This window comes from Arachis stenosperma, chromosome 10 (assembly GCF_014773155.1).
Source record: "Arachis stenosperma cultivar V10309 chromosome 10, arast.V10309.gnm1.PFL2, whole genome shotgun sequence".
Classification (NCBI taxonomy): domain Eukaryota; kingdom Viridiplantae; phylum Streptophyta; class Magnoliopsida; order Fabales; family Fabaceae; genus Arachis; species Arachis stenosperma.
This window is the reverse complement of record NC_080386.1, coordinates 63,564,569-63,580,196: the sequence shown is the minus strand read 5'-3', so window position 1 is coordinate 63,580,196 and position 15,628 is coordinate 63,564,569. Positions and strand designations below refer to the sequence as shown.

Sequence of the window (15,628 nt, the reverse complement as noted above, 5' to 3'; positions counted from 1 at the left end):
CGGATTTTGAAATAAAGACCGCACTGCTAAATTTGATGCCGAAGTTTCATGGCCTACCTGGTCAAGAGCCTATCAAGCACTTGAGAGATTTTCAGGCAGCCTGTTCTACTGTCAGGCGTGATGGCGCTGATGAAACTTCAATTCTGCTGAAAGCTTTTCCGTTCTTTCTTGAGGGAAAAGCAAGAGAGTGGTACTACACTCAACCTCTAGCAAACGTATCCAACTGGGATACACTCAGAAAGGAGTTCCTGGAGAAATTCTTCCCATCTGAAGTTACTGATAAACTGAGGAAGGATATCTCTACAATTGTTCAGGATGACAGTGAGACTCTCTTTGAATACTGGGAGCGCTTCAATGATCTTCTGGAAGCATGCACCCACCACATGATTGACAAGATCGTGCTACTCAGCTATGTCACACAAGGTATGAGGCCCCAAGATAAGACCACATTGGAAAGTGCCAGCAATGGGTCTATGAAGAAGTACAAGACCACTGATGAAGCTTGGCAATTGATCAGTGATTTAGCTGAATCTACTCGAAACCACAGACAGAAGCAAGGCCGTTCAAGGGCCGTTGCAGAAGTATCTTTTGGCATAGAGACTGCTGCTCTAAATCGAAGCATCTGTGAAATGACCAACCTGCTAAAGCAAATGCAGTTAAATCAACAAGCTCAACAAACTCAACCGCAGCAAAACCAACAACTAGTCCCACAAAGAATTTGCAGAATTTGTGCTGATTACAGCCATTACACTGATGAATGCCCGCAGCTCCAACAAGAAGACAACATGGTGGCATCCACTCACAACTTCTATGATCGCCCCAACCAAGGGTACAATCAAAGTGGAAATAATAACCATGGATGGCAGGACAATTCAAACCAGAATTGGAGGGACAACAATAATAGGGGAGTCAGAGATAATCAAAGAAATCAGAGGTGGAATAATTACAACAACAGGCAGCAAAATCAACCTTACCGAGCACCTCACCTGAGGCAAAACCAAGGACCACCAAACAATCAGCAGCAACCCTCTCAAATTACTCATTCTTCTGTATCTTCTAATGAAGAATTGTTACAAGCTTTTGAGAAAAGACAACTGGCCATGGAAAATACCATCGTGAACAGTATTAACGCCAGTCTGAATGGTTTCACCTCTACTCTGCAAGCTTTTATGACACAACTTGGTTCAGCACAACATTCCAGTAACCAACCTTCAAGCACCACTGGAATCCCCTCTCAACTATTACCCAATCCAAAGGGAGGCATTAATGCCATCACCCTGAGGTCCGGAACTACACTGCAGGAGAGGAATCAAGAGGAACCAAGCTCACCAGAGTATGCCTCAGCTGAAGAGGTGGTAGAAATCGAAGATGTTGAAGAGGAAGAGGATATATAGGACACAATTGAAGAAGAAATAGCTCAACCACAGGAAGAAGCACAAAGAGGTACAGGCACCACAGAAAACACTACTCTCATTCCATTCCCACAACTTGCAAGAAAGCCTAGGAAGCAGCTGGAACCTGATCCTAAAATGGTAGAAATATTCAGAAAGGTTGAGGTAACTGTTCCCCTTTTTGATGTTATTCAGCAAGTACCTAAATATGCAAAGTTTCTAAAAGACTTATGTATCCATAAAGATAAAATTAATGAATTAGAAACTATTCCTTTAGGTAGTTCTATATCTGCTTTAATGGGAGGATTACCTGAAAAATATAGTGACCCAGGTCCTTGCATAGTTAGCTGTACTATTGGTGGTGTAGTAATTTATGATTGCATGTGTGATTTAGGAGCATGTGTTAGTATAATGCCTTTGTCTATATATGATGTTTTAAGGCTACCTCCTTTAAAAAGGTCGGCAGCTCATTTTGTGTTAGCAGATAAAAGCATTATTACAGTGGCTGGAGTTGCTAAAGATGTTTTGGTGAATATCAAAGGGCTCACATTTCCCACTGATTTTTATATCCTGGAGATGCCCCATAATGATTCCGATAAGCCATCATCAATCCTACTTGGAAGACCATTCCTGAAGACATCAAAATTCAAATTGGATGCTTTTTCAGGAACATACTCCTTTGAAATAGATGGCCGCATAGTAATCTTCAATCTGAATGGAATCATTGACAACCCCCCAGAAGATCATTCCATTTTCCAGTGTGATGTCATAGACGAAAGTGTGGCTGAAGTTCAAAAGGAAGAGTTTGAAGAAAGGCATACGAGACAAGGTCCAAGTGTGAGAACCCTCTTAACTGACAATGAGGACACTTCGCCATTTTCACAAGCCCCAGATAACCCAAAGCCTACCCATGATCAAAAGTTAGAATTGAAACCTCTCCCTCCACATCTCAAATATGCTTACCTTGAGGATGAGGAGAAATTTTCGGTTATTATTGCAAGAGAACTGACTTCTCAACAAGAAGAACAGCTACTTGATGTGTTGAGGAAGCATAAGAAGGCAATTGGGTGGAGTTTGGCAGACATAATGGAAATCAACCCTCAAGTATGCGAGCACAGAATATTTTTAGAAGAGGGAGCAAGACCTGTCCGTCAACCACAAAGAAGATTGAATCCTACCATCTTGGAAGTTGTAAAAAAGGAAGTGACCAGACTATTGGAGGCTGGTATCATATATCCCATTTCAGACACTGAATGGGTAAGCCCAGTACAAGTGGTGCCCAAGAAGTCCGGAGTCACTACCATGAAAAATGAGCATGGAGAGCTTATAGCAACTAGAGTTCAGAATGCTTGGAGAGTCTGCATTGATTACAGGCATCTCAACCAAGCTACTCGTAAGGATCACTATCCACTTCCATTTATTGATCAAATGCTGGATCGCCTGTCAGGTAAATCGCATTATTGCTTTTTAGATGGTTACACAGGTTATTTCCAGATTCATATAGCTCCTGAGGATCAGGAAAAGACTACTTTTACATGTCCTTTTGGGACCTATGCTTATAAAAGAATGCCCTTTGGCTTGTGCAATGCACCAGCTACTTTCCAAAAGTGTATGATGAGTCTTTTCTCTGATCTTATTGAGGACTGTATGGAAGTTTTTATGGACGATTTTAGCGTTTATGGTGATTCTTTTAACCTTTGCTTAGATGGATTATCTAGAGTATTAGATAGATGTATTAATACAAACCTTGTATTGAATTTCGAAAAATGCCAATTTATGGTAAAGCAAGGGATTGTATTGGGACATGTGGTATCTAATAATGGCATTTCTGTAGACCCAGCAAAGGTGAATGTTATTTCTAGTTTACCTTACCCCTCTTCTGTGAGGGAAGTCCGTTCGTTCCTTGGCCATGCAGGTTTCTACAGGAGATTTATTAAGGACTTTAGTAAGGTGGCACTTCCCTTATCCAGATTACTACAAAAGGATATTGAGTTCGAGTTCAGTGAGGACTGCAAACAAGCATTTGATAAGCTAAAGACTGCTCTAACTCAAGCTCCAATTGTGAGAGGACCTGATTGGAGCCAGGCATTTGAAATCATGTGCGATGCTTCTAACCATGCAGTAGGAGCAGCACTGGCTCAACGTGAAGGTAAGGATCCTTTTGTTATTGCTTATGCGTCTAAGACTTTAGATACTGCACAGTCCAATTATACTACTACTGAGAAAGAGCTACTTGCTATTGTTTTTGCTCTGGATAAATTCCGGGCTTATTTACTTGGTACTAGAGTAGTAGTGTATTTGGACCATGCAGCTCTAAAGTATCTATTGGCTAAAAAGGAATCCAAACCAAGACTTATACGTTGGATACTGCTGTTACAAGAATTTGATTTAGAACTCAAGGATAGGAGTGGTAATTAAAATTTAGTAGCAGACCACTTGAGTCGCCTTGAACATATTAAGGATGATTCTACTCCCATAGATGATAATTTTCCTTTTGACAACTTACAAGCAGTATCTGAGGTAGTCCCTTGGTATGCACCTGTTGCTAATTATTTAGTTAGCCGCACATTTCCTCCACATTTTTCTAAACATCAAAGAGACAAGCTGAAAAGCGAGTCTAAATATTATATATGGGATGACCCATATTTATGGAGATGTGGTGCTGACCAGATAATTAGACGTTGTGTACCTCAATCAGAATTCCAGTCTATTTTAGAGGCCTGCCACTCATCTGAGAGTGGAGGACATTTTGGCCCCCAACAAATAGCTAGAAAGATCTTAGACTGTGGATTCTGGTGGCATACTCTTTTTAGAGATGCTGCTGAATTTTGTAAATCTTGTCACCCATGCCAGAAATTTGGTAACATATCCAAGAGGGATGAGATGCCTCAACAATATATGCTTTTTTGTGAAATTTTTGATGTTCGGGGCATTGACTTCATGGGTCCATTTCCAAATTCTAGTGGATATTTTTATATATTGTTAGCTGTAGATTATGTTTCCAAATGGGTGGAAGCAATTCCTACCCGCACTGATGATGCTAACACTGTTATTTTTATATGCCGCTTTGGATCACCACGAGCGATCGTGAGCGATCAAGGCACCCATCTTTGTAACAGGAGACTAACAGGATTGATGAAGAAGCATAGGATAATCCATAAAGTTGCCACAGCTTACCATCCCCAAACTAATGGGCAAGCCGAGGTGTCAAACAGAGAAATTAAACGTATCTTGCAAAAGATAGTAAAGCCTCACAGAAAAGACTGGAGCACCAGACTACAAGATGCACTGTGGGCATATAGAACAGCATACAAGACACCCATTGGGATGAGCCCCTTCCACTTAGTTTATGGAAAAGCTTGTCATCTCCCAGTTGAAATCGAACACAGAGCCTTCTGGGCAGTTAAAGAGTGCAACATGGGAATTGAGGATGCTGGAGCTGAAAGAAAGCTGCAACTGTAGGAACTGGAGAACCTTCGCTTAGAAGCTTATGAGAACTCCAGAATATACAAGGAAAAGATGAAAGCTGTGCATGATCAAAACATCAAGAAGAGAGAGTTCCAACCTGGAGATTTTGTTCTCCTTTACAAATTTTGACTGAGGCTCATGCCCGGTAAGTTGAGATCCAAATGGGAAGGTCCATACAGAATAGAGAAGGCTGAACCGTACGGAGTTTATCACCTAAGCCATCCTTCAAGTTCTGAACTTATTAAAGTTAACGGACACCGCCTGAAGCTATACTATGGTGAAAAGGTGCAAAAAAACAAGGAGCTTGAGATCTTCCGCCTGGAAGATCCCCACGTAACAACAGACTGAGATAGTGGAGCGTCCAACTTACGGTTGTTAAAGCAAAGTGCTTGGTGGGAGACAACCCACCGCGGTATGATCGTTCTTTTCTTCACTTTTAGTTTTTCTTCTTTCAATAACTCTTCCCTTTATCAGTGCTTTCGTGCTCTTTCAATTACATGTCTTTATTTCTTTTAAAAAAAAAAATTTCGCCACGTGACGCGATCGCACAAGTGACGGGTCTACGTGGCAAGAGGAGTACAGAAAAATAAAACTGAACAGCAAGTTACGCAGGAGCAGCGCTGGAACCGTGCCCAAGGCATAATTTACTCCACGTGACCGCGTCGCATGGAATTCATGGCCTCCCACGCGACCGCGTGCCCTGCATTTTCGACGTAAAAGGGTGCACAATGCTATATTGTGCGAGAGTGGTGCTGGATTGGTACTGGAAGCACAATCCTTGTCACGCGACCGCGTCACCGACGCGGCCGCGTCAATTAATTTCTGATGCACACTCACGCGATCGCATGACCCACGCGATCGCGTCCCTTTGATTTGGCAATTGAATTATATTGAACAGAGAGTTGTGCTGGAGCGAGGCTGCACTCGCGCCAGCAGCGCCACACGGGTCACGCAACCGCGTGACTGACGCGATCGCCTCGTCCTACCTAACGCGCACCCACGCGAACGCGTGCCTTCCGCGGCCGCGTCACATGCGCCGCACAGCTCAACCCAATAAGCCAAATTATCTTATCTTTCTCTCCTCCAAACCCTACTTTTTCTTTTTCCCCCCTTCTTTCTTCTCTTTCCCTTCCCCTTCTACCTCACCTTTTACTCTCTCTCTCTCACCACCATTAACAAGGTTTTACCTTCTTCTTCCTTCTTCTCTTTTCAATCATTCTTATTATATTATGTATACATATTATTATTTTCTTTTTCTTTTCTCTTCTTTTCAAATCTTTATTTTTCCTTCTTCTTCTTTTACATGGTGTTAGAAACCTTTTGTGTCATCATTCCCCATTATATGCTTGTGGATTATTGCAAATTGTTTGACAATTATTTTTCTCCTATTTAAGGGATTGTTTGCATGATCAATTTCACACTTTTTACATCTTGTTTACCATGCATGCCATGTGTTTGTGAAAAAGCCCATGTAGCACTATACACTTTTCTACATTACTTTACTCTACTCTGCAATGCTTGCTTTTCACAAATTCCCTTTCATATTTTATTAATTAAATTTTATTGTCAATACAAATACGATTGTTAGTTTGCTACGAATGGTAACCTAACTTGGATATTGAATGTTTGATACATGCTATTCATGCCTATGCCTGCATGCCAATAAACCTCTTGCATTCTATTGTCCTACATGCACTTGCTATATTTCCATTAATGAGCTTTCCACATGTAATTCGGACCATGTGTTAATGCCATTTATCTTTATTGTGCATTGACTATCACTTACACTACCCTCTTCCTTGCTCTCTCTATTTGAATTTAATTTTCTTTCTCTTCCCTTCTTTCAGGATGGCCACCAAGAAAGGAAAAGAGAAAGCTACTTCCAAACCACCAGCAAGAAGAGGAACTAAAAGAGCATTAGTGGCAGAGCCTTCTTCAACCGCAGTCAAGCCCTCAACAAAGAGAGTTAAGAGGATAATAAAGGTTGATGACAAAGAGAAAGCCTTTCCAGCAAAGGACACTGCGCGATTTCCTAATCGCTACTGTGAGCAGATGTTCCCTATCCTAGCAGAAAGGAACTATAACAATGAATACCTTCTCATCCTCCCACCCAATATTGCCACCTTTGTTGAGCCGCAAATTGAGCGAAGACAATGGGGTTTCCTACGGAGACAGCCAAGGCAGGTCAATCTTTCTTGGGTAGTTGAGTTCTACTCTAACTTCTACATACCGACCCTGCAGTCTGTTTATGTCTGGCAGAAGCAAGTCCCCATTACAGAAGAGGCCATTCAGCAAGTTCTGAGTCTTCCCCCTATTCCAGCAGGAATAGACACTTTTCAAGAAGCCACCCTTCAGCGCCAGCGATACCAATTTGACTGGGAATCTGTTCTCAGAGTCATTGCTTTACCTGGTAGCCGTTGGATCTACGGATACCACCGCAACCGCCCTAAGGGAATCTTGGCTTCAGCACTTACATTGGAGGCTCGCGTATGGGCACAAATCATGTCCCATTACGTCTTTCCGAGCACTCATGAGTCCTCCCTCACTGCGGACATGGCTGTTCTACTATGGTGCATCCTTACAGACCAACCTTTGAATCTCTCAAGACACATCCGGCATGCTATGGAGCATGTACAAATCGCGGGCAACTTACCTTTCCCCGCCTTGGTCTCAAATCTTATCTCAGCAGCCGGAGTCTCCTGCAGAGCTGGGGATACCAAAGCCATGCTTCCACGGGATGATCAATATGTCCCTAACGGGAAATACCTCAGACTTTTAGCAGCCACTACAAGCTAGCCTCCTGAGCCGGTTGAAGATATTCCTTCTTCAACACCACAAGCTTCTACCACTGAGAAATTGCTCCAGCAGATACTTGAAAAGTTGGATCGGCATGAACAGAACGCAAAGATGAGACAGCGCCGTAACGAGCGTCGATTCAAACGCCTCAAGGAGCTACTCAAGGGACACTTCAGCGACTCAGACACCCCGGACTCCACTTCTTTTACCAGCACCGGGAGCCATGATGATCCCAACTGTGGAGATACTGCCACTAGCCCACCCCTGTTCCTGACACATGGCACCGAGGACGGTGCAAAGCCTTAAGTGTGGGGAGGTCGGTCAGTACCTAACTTCCGGAGGTAAATTCTCTTCTCTAACACCAATAATTAGGATATTTTAGTTAGATTTTTCTTTCTTTTATAGAATAGAATAAATTGCATAGGTTAGGATAGTTGCATGCATGTTCTACTTGATTGAAAAGACAATAAGTTTCTTTCAAAAACTTATCTTTGGAATAAAATTTTACTAATTTTTCAAAATTTTTATGATAAATCTGCTTGAATTGTATTTGGAACATGATGTTTGAGCGAAAGAACACACAACCTGTGAAAGATTTGAGCCTTTATGCTTGGTTACATTATTTAACCATAATTATGTTATTCTTGTGTGTTTACTTCTCTATGATTGTAATCCATATTTTGTTTTATCTTATATGTCCAATATTTATTATATCTACATGCTTGCACATGATTGAGGCCATTATTTGTTTAAAATCACTTATCCAAATCAAGCCTACCCTTCTCAATTACCCTTGTTAACCACTTTGAGCCTTTAAAACCCCATTTGTTCTATATTTTACCACATTACTAACCTTAAGCTGAAAAACAATTGCATATCCCAAATTAAATCTTTGGTTAGCTCAAGATAGAATTGTGTGTGCTAGTTAAGTATGGGAAATTGTGGGAACAAGAGTTGTTAAGGGAATGTGTCATGAAAATTTAAAGGAAATTTGGATACCCACTCATGTGAAAATATAAGAATGAAAAATCTATGTGCATTGTTAAGCTTTATTTATTCAATAATATATATGATAGAATTTAAGGGGACAAAATTACCCCAATGTTAAATTCAGGATCCGAAGATCAATGCACATATGATAGAATTAAAATACAAGGTTGAAACATGAGTATGGGTTGAAAAAGGGAATTATGGGTGGCCAGGCATGAATTTAAAAGTATATAGAATATATGTATATTAGGTGAGAGCTTAGGTTAATTAAAGATTCAAGTTATAAAGCTCACTTAGCCATATGTATATCCTTACCTGCACCTTGGCCTCATTACAACCCTGGAAAGACCTCATGATGTTTGCATTGGTATATTAACTGTTGTTGATTGGTTAGGAGAAAAACAAAAGTTAGAAAGCATGATTAGAGAAGAATAGAGTGATCACCCTATACACTAGAGATTAGAGCATACATACTTTATCAGTGAGGGTTCAATGCTTGAATCTTCATGTTTCCGGCCTTCATAAGCTATATTCTTGCATTTTTATCGGTTTTATTATATGATGATAGAATTAGTGGAATTTGATATGTAATTGTTTTGAAGAGCTTATTTACTTTTGATCAAGAGAACAATAATCATATAGTTGCATTTATTTATATATGTAGGATTGCATTGCATTTCATGAGTTTCTGCATGTTCACACATATTTCCTTGTTTCCTTCAATTTAGCATGAGTACATGCTAATGTTTAAGTGTGGGGAGGTTGATAAACCACTATTTTATAGTTTATATTGTGTTTAATTGTGTGGTTTTGTCATGATTCTTACCCACTTATTCATCAATTTAGCATGTATTTAGATTTTCTTCCTGAATTTATCACATGTTTGAAAATTGCTTCCTAGAGACTTTAATTATTTAATTTTAATTCTCCTTTATTCCATTCGATGCCGTAATCTGTGTGTCAAGTGTCTCAGGCTTTATAGGGCATGAATGAGACGGAGATTGGAGAGGAAGCTAGCAAAAAAAATGGAAAGAACACAAGAATTGAAGGAGATAACCAGCGAAAAGTGACGCGGTCGCATGGCTCACGCGACCGCGCGAGGGAACATAAATCGGAGTGACGCAGCCGCATGGCTTGCGTGGCCGCGCGAACTGAAAAGCATAAGCGACGCGGTAGCATGGACGACGCGAACGCGTGAAGAGGAAAAGTGCCAGCGACGCGTCCGCATGGACGACGCGATCGCGTGACATGCATGATCTGCATAAACTGCAGAATCTGAAATCAGCGACTTTGGACCCTATTTCGGCCCAGTTTTCGGCCCGAAACAGCAGATTAGAGTCACAGAATATGCAGAAATAGAAGACACATTCATTGAGTAGTTTTAGATCTAGTTTTTTACTCTCTTAGGTTTTTCTCTCTAGTTTTTAGAATTTTAATTTTCAATTTGTCTTAGCATTGGAACATTGAGAAGAGTCATTTCCTCATCAAGACTTCATCATTCTAGTTTGTTCTCTTAACTTGATTTTATTCTTCCATGTTCATTGTTATGTTCAATTTTGTCATTCAGATATTTTTATGATTAATTAATGCAAGGATTATTTCTTTTTAATTTAATTTCTATTCCAATAATCATGTCTTCTTTTAATTCCCTTTTATATGCCATGGATTTTTTATTTACAATGAGTGAGTAGTTTCATTACTTGATGGGGAGTTGATTAAAAAGAACTCTTGAGTTGGAAGGATTGGAAGAAAAATTTGTAATTGGGTTGAATGTTGGATTGCTATCCTGTCACAGACGCCAATCCCTTTGAACTAAGTGAGTTGCAACTTGTGAACAGATCTGGCATTTCCACTTGTTTGACTTTCTCTTACCTAGTAAGGGATAACCAAACGGAACAACTATTAATTATAAATTAATTTTACAATCACACCATCAATGATAGAGATTCCAACCAATCAATTCCCAGTCAAGGCCTTTTATTTTTATTAATTAAAATTCCTCAATTTAATTCTCAATTTACTAAGCTCAACTTTTTTTGGAATATCTGATTAATAAAACAGCACACTTTTCTGCAACTCGTTGGGAGACGACCTGGGACTTAAAACTCCCAGTAATTTTAATTTGAACTTTTAAGTGACATATTTCTAAATTGATAGGCAGATTTTCGGTGAGTTAAGAACTATACTTGCAACGCAACCATTTTAATAAATTTTTAATTCACCAGCTTCTGCTCTCCATCACTCATACTCTGATTCCACTCAATACCTGCTTAATACCCTTGCTAACTTAAGCATCGGAGTCCCTTACAGGTACCCCCCACCCTTCGGTGATAAAGGATCAGCAGCATTCTCAATTCCACAAGTCAGACACACCAGCTCCGGCCACTATTCACCAGCCGGACACATCAGTTTCGACCAGCACAGAAGGTCTCGTCCGAGAACGACCTACAATTTCAGGTAACCCTCGGAACAGTATACGTCTTTAAGATGTCTTTTGCGAGATGATTTGGAGATTCCTCCCCCTGCAAATCTGCCGTGTATCATGTGAACATATCTTTCTGGTGTTCGAGGTGATCGCTCGTTTTGTCCGACATCTTCTGCTCTTCTTCTTTTCCTTTGCTCATCGTCCCGGGTGGCTATATACCGGTCTAGTTTTCCCTCTCTTACTAGTTTTTCTATGACATTTTTTAAACTGAAACACTCATTTGTGGAATGTCCGTGGATTCGATGATATTCACAATATTCAGCTCGATTTCCTCCCCCTTTTTTGCCCTTGAGCGGTCGAGCTGGAGGTATTTTTTCACTGTTGCAAACCTCTTTGTAGACATCCACAAGAGACACCCGAAGTGGGGGTGTAATTGTGGTATTTTTTGATTTTTTCTCCGTGTCGATCTTCCTTCTTTTTGGAATTTTTGTCCTTGTCCCAGGAGGTGAATCCAGATTTCGAGGTCTCTTCTAGTCGAGAGTTTTCCTCCATGTTGATGTACTTCTCTGCTTGTTCTTGCACTTCATCCAGAGATGTGGGGTGCTTTTTCGATATAGATTGACTAAAAGGTACCTCTCGCAAGCCATTGATGAGGCCCATAATGGCAGCCTCTGTTGGTAGGTTCTGTATGTCGAGGCACGTTTTGTTAAATCTTTCCATGTAGTTGCAGAGAGTTTCCCGTTCTCCTTGCCTGATTCCTAATAGACTTGGGGCGTGCTTAGCCTTGTCTTTTTGGATGGAGAATCTGGCCAAAAACTTCCTGGCCAAGTTGTCGAAACTCGTGATGGACGTAGGAGGTAGATTGTCAAACCATCTAATTGCCGTCTTTGTTAAAGTAGTCGGAAAGGCTTTGCAACGAACTGCATCTGAGGCGTCGGTGAGGTACATTCTAGTTCTGAAATTGCTGAGATGATGGCCAGGATTTGTAGTGCCATCGTATAAAGTCATATCTGGGAGTTTAAAGTCCTTTGGGATTTTGGTCTTCATGATCTCCTTGGTGAATAGATCTTGTTCCTTGCGTGAGCCGTCCTCATGAGGGGATCTGTTAGCTTTGGTCTTGAGATCAGCTTCGAGTTTTAGGAGTTTGTCCTCCAATTCCCGTCATCGCCTTATTTCCCTCTATAGGCCTTTCTCGGCCTCTCGTTGGCGTAGGGCTTCTTCTTTAAGTTGTTTTAAACGGTCTTGAAGTGCATCCATGGTTCCCGCGTTTGGAGAGTTTTTCTTGTTGTTAAGTTGGGAAGTATCTTTTGGTGTGGTGTTCGCATTTTTGTACGGTGTTCTATCTTCTAGATCTGAAGTGTGATCATTGTCATGGTCGTCTGCCATGATGATGGGATGACTTCAAGGTTCCCCGACAACGACGCCAATGTTCTAAGGGTTACCTGAAACTGTAGGTCGATCTCGGATAAGATCTTCTGTACTGGTTGGAGCTGTTGTGTCCGACTTGATGATGGTGGCTGGAGCCACCGTGTCTGACCTGTCGGACTTGGTAGTGGTGCTGATCCTTCATCCCCGGAGGGTGGGGGGTACCTGCAAGGGACTCCGATGCTTAAGTTAGCAAGGGTATTAAGCAGGTTTTTAGTAGAATCAGAGTATGGGTTATACCTGGGTGCTCCAGTGTATTTATAATGGTGTGGAGTGACCTTTCTGAAGATAAGATAGTTATCTTATCTTATCTTATCTTATCTTTGAGTGAGGTCATCTTATCTTCAAGAGGACTACCCTTATCACTATAGGCTTGGGCTGTCTTAGGATTTGGGTTGTATTCCTCTGTTTGGGCCCTTTATTGGGCTTTCCTGGTAGTTTGGCCGAGCTCTTTGACGAGAGGTCAGATTGTCCTGATCTGAAGAGGTCGGTCACTTTGTCAGTAGAACATCCCGGGTTGGATAGCTCGACCCAGGGTATGAACAATATTCGGTCTCACTCATATAGACTCCTTCCGAGAACGCTCTATATTCATCGAAAAAATCTGCATGTTCTATTTGTTTCTGATGCATCTCATGAATGTGTGCACCTTAATGTGCTTGGATGTTAATTAGCTTTTGGATGGCTTCTTGCTGTTGATCTTGCTTTTGGTTCAACCTGTGGAAAGATTTACCCCACTGTCTCCCTTGTTCCAATTGCTGCTCCATCAATTGCTTTTGCCACTCCCCTTGTTGATTCATCCATCTAGAGAGTGATTCTTTTTGGCGGTCTATCATTTGCAGTTGAAGCTCTTTCTGAGCTCCTTGACTCTTCATGTATTGCCTAGATAAGCCATCAATAGCCTCTTGTAATTGATGCATGTCTAAAGTGACTGGGGCTTGCTCTTTTGGGTTTTGTCCTTCTTCAACTTGAAGGGCTGGCCTCTTTCTTAGTCTTCGTTGAGGTAGGGGAGGTGCAACTGCATGCATCCGTCGAAGAGTAATTGGGATGCCGACTTTTATCCACTTGGGGTTTCCATTTTCGAATACCACCCCAGCCTTTGTGCACAGACAGAAAATGGTGCTGGGGTAGGCTAACCTTCCTCCAGAATCACTTTTTTCAACGAACTTCTGAATGCCCTGAGCTATGAGTTCGTGAACCTTGATCTCTCCCCCTTTGAATATATATTGTACCATTGTTGCTCTCTTAAGGTTTACCTCTGAGTTATTTCTGACGGGAAGGATGGATCTCCTTACAATTTCGAACCACCCTTTTGCTTAAGGGGTGAGATCCCCTCTCTTAATGAATTTGGACTTCTTATGGAAATCTCTTACCCAATCCATTCCTGGTATGCAGATATCTTTCACAATCTGGTCATAATTGGGACTGCTATCCATTCTGGATAGATAGCTCTCTTCTACGAATGGTATGATTCGTAGCTTTAACATCCTCATGATGTTCATGGGGCTAAAATCCACCGTTATCCCTCTTACGAAGCTTATATAGGATTCATCTGCCCTATCATACCTGACCGCATTTTCATAAAACTCTCTTACAAGAGTTGCATTTACTCTTATGACCGGGTCAGTGAGGAGTTCCCATCTTCTCTTTTCCACATTCTCTGTGATCTCGGGGCACTCAGTCTTCGTGACTTGAAAGCCTAGCTCATATATGATCTCTTTCTTAGCCATCCACCCAAATTATAATGCATGGTGAAAGATTCTAAATTTTTTCTCATCAAAAGGGGTTGCTCCATAGGCTCCTTCCCTTTTTTTTCTTTTAGAGCTTGATGATGCCATGATTAGGAGTTGGTATATGAAGGAGTTGAGGAGTATGGATTGATGATGGAATTCGATCGGGTTTAGATATGGTGTAGCTTAGAGGATTGTGTTTTGAAAGAAAGAAGAGAGAGATGGATTGGACAGATAGTTGTATATGGAAAGGTTTAGAGTGGGGGGTCGTTATATAGGAGGATGATGAGATTTGAAGGGTGTAGATTGATAGAAAAATCCAATGGTGGACGGTTGGGGTTTAGCATTAGATGGGCACAAGGATCACCACCTTTATGAATTGATTGGTTCGGTCTCTAAGGCTATCCTTCTTCCAATGTTGCATTGCAACACTTTCCAATGTACTCCACTTGAAGACAAGTGTGTAGTTCCTTCGGTGAAGTGGCCGAACCCCCCTTCAATTGGTTGTCCCATCAGTTTTCTCCAACATTTCCTTCAATTTCCTTGCAAGACAAAAGAAAAGAAAGATCAGTTTGAATTGTGGCGTAAATCACATGGGAGGCTAGCCACCCTTTTTTTTTTAATTTTTGCTTTTGACTAAATAAGTGCCATTCATGAATGCAAACCAACCGACCAACTAAGTACTCATGCATGCAGCATTGGTGACACCAAACTTAGTTTGTGCTCATGTGGTGTAAAAGGATTTGATTAAGGCTCTAAGATTGACATAATATGAATTGTGTTCAAGCCCTCTTAGTATGCCTTGAACACCAAACTTGTCATTCACTATATGCTGCATGTAGAGATTCTTATAAGTGCTTGTCAAAGTTGATTTAGAATTCACGAACCTTGCTTTATTAACTACTATTAAAGATTAAAAGGAAAGGATATAAATCATGGGTTGCTTCCCATGAAGCGTTTCTTTAGCATCATTAGCTTGACGTTTGGCCTTTGTCAGGGTGGTTGGTAGTGCTTCAAATCTTCCCCTCTTGCAATGAATCTGTCTCCATTGGCTATATTAAGAAGCTCTACATGTTCTAAGGACAGAATTTTGCTGATAGTGTATACCTGAGGTAGCTGAGATGGGATGGTAGGGAGATGAGGTAGGATAGGTGGAAGATAAGCAGAGGCCATTTTATCTCCTTGAGAGAAACCCTCTGTAGTAATCTTCTTGTTTTTCCATCCCCTTGGGGCCTTCTTCCTTGTTTCCCTTGATGTTACTTTGCTCCTTGTAGTTCCTTCTTTCAGGAAGGTTTTGTTGCTTGTCTCATATGACTCTGGTGGGTTTAGCTCATCTTGGGTTACACTTAGCTGTTGTTCCTTCTGACCACATTGCTTGTTAACCATAGGGGGGTTCTTAGGTG

At 41.2% G+C, this 15,628-nt stretch overlaps 1 non-coding gene across 1 annotated transcript; it reads right to left on the bottom strand.

Moving 5' to 3' along the window:
• Nucleotides 1-281: 281 nt before the first annotated feature.
• LOC130958778 (small nucleolar RNA R71) lies at nt 282-389 on the bottom strand. Its single transcript, XR_009077884.1, has one exon. It is a non-coding gene; the product is annotated as a small nucleolar RNA R71 (small nucleolar RNA).
• Between the last annotated feature and the right edge of the window lie 15,239 nt (nt 390-15,628).